Source organism: Centroberyx affinis, unplaced genomic scaffold, assembly GCF_046629955.1.
Source record: "Centroberyx affinis isolate AG114_WGS23_722 - 3 ecotype Tasmania unplaced genomic scaffold, CSIRO-AGI_Caff_v1 ptg001323l_1, whole genome shotgun sequence".
Taxonomy (NCBI): Eukaryota; Metazoa; Chordata; class Actinopteri; order Beryciformes; family Berycidae; genus Centroberyx; species Centroberyx affinis.
In genome coordinates this window covers 46,278-50,330 of record NW_027279824.1, presented here as the reverse complement: position 1 = coordinate 50,330, position 4,053 = coordinate 46,278, and positions in this window count along the sequence as shown.

The window sequence follows — 4,053 nt, the reverse complement described above, 5'->3', positions numbered from 1 at the left end:
TCCCAAAGGCATCTCCAGACTGACTTCGTCTTTGTTCCGTTTACCTGCAAATGGTGCAAAAACTGTATGTTGCAACCAATCAAAACATCACAGTAGAATCAATTCAGGTTAAGGTTTTCCTACAGACAACCAGTGTAGTATTGATCAATTATACTACAAATGAGTAATCAAACAAACTGAATTATATCCACCATATCAGTGGTGGACATCATGGAGTGGCTGATATATTGATGTAACCCTGGTTGCTATTACTGCAACTTTTGGAAGCAAATGTACAAGTGTTTCATTCCCCATTGACTTACATTAGCATTGCTAATAAATGCTAAAACCAGGCTGGTGCCAATGTCTCAGGAACAAAATCAGTGCAGTGAAAACTTTGTGTATATCTTAGCAGGGGACTTAATTAGTGATCACTAGGATAGCCTTCTAAAAATCTTGAACCTTCCTTTTAATATTTGGAGTAAAATAGCTATTTTCCCCCTGTCTGCTGCTCTCAGTGTAAGTGACCATGAGAATCAGCCTGGGCTGCACCATCAGCATTAAGGGGGGAGTTCCAGAGAGAACTGATAAGAATATTAACCTCAGACACTGGGTGCCTCCCCTTCTTGACTGTTCCAAAGGGAGGATGGTTTAGTGGTGCTGATAGTGTCTGTGCATCTGCTCTCTCCTCCCCACTGCATACTGATTCGGGTCTTCATTAAAGTCCTGTTTTGTTCTACTCCTCCGAGTCGCAGCCAGGCCAGTCAGTCCTCACCCTCCCTGAGATCTCTCCATTCACACCACCGACCTGCCTCCGCCAGCACGCCCAAGGAAAACAAGGGGAAGCCTCTGGATTACATTTTCCATGATACCTGCTCATCCAACATAAACTCCCATACACATTATCGTCTCTCTCTCTTCTGATAACTTCGTGGCTGACTCATCCACTGACACCTGCTGTTACTACTGCCTTAAAAAACTAGATCCAGGGAAAGTTGACTGAGCACGCATGCTGTTTTTCAGCACTATCCTGTTTCACATTCATGCACACGTTCACGCCTGGGAGCTGCCCAGTGCGACCACAGTCTGCTACTGTTGTTCACTTTATGAAAGCTGGGAGTTAAGTGCCTTGCTCGATGGCACTTTAGATGGAAAATCTACTCTGGAACACTTTAAAACTGTTAAAACTGGCCCATTTTCTTGTTTGGTGGTGTATTTTTTTCTAATTCCCATGGATAACTTTCTCCAGACACACTGAGGATTCATACCAGTGATCTTTTGGGCACAAGCCAACTTCTCAAGCCTTGAGTTTGCCACCATCCTTGTCTGTAGGTTCTATTATCAGCTTTGAAAGCCACTTTTACATCCAAGTTTTCAAAGCAACGTGACAATATGAGGCCATTTCACAGGACCAGGAGCACCCTAGGGTGCAAACGCTGTTCTCTCATGATGTTCCCATATTCCTAGAATGCCTCCATTTACACTGATAAACAAATTCAAGAGTGGTTTCAAGAACTCAAACTCCTCAACCACCAGATCTAAAGATCATTGAACTTTTATGGGATGTAGATTTCACACTTTCTTCATCCCACTGAACTGTAGGCTTTCCTTATCATTATATTGACTGATTTCTGGCTTAGCAGGAGTGTACATATCTGATGTTGCTTTGCCTAACCCAAACTCCCCGTATTTCACTGTAGAAGCATTCCTTCTGCTCATCGGTCTCCTGGTACAGTAGCTCTCTGTGTCCTCACTATGTATCCATTACTGTACGCTCTGTCTTGGAGGACTTTAAAAGCGCTCTCTAGTTTTCCTCTCTGGAGCTTTGCCCTCCACGGTGTTCAGCGGTCTACCTCTCCCATGATGAGAGAGGAGCCTGGTGAGCGGGTGCCATGCAGCGGCCTGCGTCTATTTCTATCTCTCTGTGGCCTGGCGGCCGCTCGCTGCCCAGCCCACAGCCTTTCTAATTTGGTGATGAGCTGTAAAGTGAACCGCCTGGCCCCTGCGGCCGGGCGGCGAGAGCGAGAGTGGGATTCCAGGGATTTCCTTACCAGGCGGTCTCTGGGTTGGACCGACGACACACACACACACACACACACACAACCCCCACACCCCTCCGTCCCCTCCTCCTCGGACCCACGGGGAGACCAAGGCACCAGGTCTCAAGTGCACCCTGGCATTGTCCTGCTTCCCCCCCTCCTGGGTAAGCCGAGAAGCAGAGGAATAATTGATGACGATGTAGGCCGTGGCACAGAACCAGGCCGGTCAGCAGACACTTTCTCCCGCCTCCCGCCGAGGGGTTACGGTCCCGCCACCTCCATTTGCACTAATTGGTTGAAACTCACCGCTCCTCCAACCTCCTAGGCACACCCTTATCATATATGTCACCAAGGGCTTATGTGTCCGATCCGTCTCATTAGCAAATTAGATTTATTGGCAACCCTCCAGGTTGAAAACATATCTCACTTGGTATAATTTGAATATATGATGACTAGGATGTTTTAAATGTGCATTATTACATTCATACTCAACGCACCAAACACTATGAGTAGAGTTCAACAGAAATGGGTTTTTGAAGGCAGATACTGATACTGATATTTTTGCACTGAAGCTGCCAGTACACAATATTTTGTGCCAATACTCAATTTTGTTAAATTTGAGCATTTTCATGCCAAAGAATTACAATTATTCATTGTTTCCCTCAGATTTTTATTCTTGACAGGATGGAAAAGCCTCTCACACAGCATTTGGGACACTGAAACTCTCCACTGAAACAAAGGTTAATAATAACAATAATGATAATACATTCATATTCAAGACATTCATGTATGCATGTGTGGAATCTGATCAAAATGCCACATTACAATCAATTCAGGTTAAGGGCTTCCCATAGACAACCAGTGTAGTATTGATCAATCATAAATATGTAATCAAACAACCTGCATCATATCAGACATAGACAACACTTGACTGGCTGATATCTGATTTTTAATAAAAGTATACAACCAATAATGAACAATCTATTTTAAGAATACTTCAGTGCCGTTTTTGATTTATTAGATACACAATGTAAAGGCAGGAAAGATCAAAAAAAAAAGAAGGGATAAGAGTTGTGAACCAGATTCAAACCCACAGTGTTGCACACGGCATGCACCTTAGCCCACTGAGCCACCTGGTTGCTTGTACTCTTTATTGTTTCATTTAGGGGTGCAGGGGGACTGGCTGACTCTAATCCACGGCCACAGAAGAGGTTTAAAACACTCTGGTTTCATCTAATCTTCCCGCTCAGACCTAGCCGAGCTTGAAACCCGCTTTCTCCATGATAGGAATGGACAAATAAAGGTCTCTCCCAGCACTCTCATGAAAGGGGTCTGTGTGCTCTGTGGATTAGGGCCTTGTGTTTTTTCTGTCTCTCTTTCTCAATTAGACTGAAAAGGATGAAAAAAATAAAGACTCTCCTGTTTGCGCAGTATCATAAGGCTTTGCAGGTTCTATACTCATCGCTCAGTCCTTATGGATTTTGAGGTATTCACAAAAATACGTCAACCAGTGTTTGTAGATAGTATTATACTAGTGGTAGGTGTTTAAAAATCTCTATGTTTACAGCTTAATGCCTAATGTCTTATAAGGCAGCCATCAAAGTTTTTGATACGAGCCCAAATTCTCTAATAGATAATCTAATCTAGAATATCTATTATTAGAATATTTATTACAATTTTAAAACTCCCAATTATTCTATTCTATTCTATTCTTTATAACAGAAAATCCAACTGGCTATTTATTTATTCATTTATTTTTGGCTTGCTTAGATTCAATATTGTTTTTTCTGTCTGTCTCACACAAACACACACACACACACACACACACACACACACACACACACACACACACACACACACAGAGAGAGAGACACTGCAGCAGCAGCAGACTGAATTGAATTGAGAGAGAGAGAGAGAGAGAGAGAGATTGCGCCTGCTTTTTCTATCAGGCACCTTTTAGGGCAGCTCATCTGCTGAAAATAAGGGTCCTTCAAGTTCAACGGCGCATGTTTTGTTTCCTCTCCTCGCCTTGCTA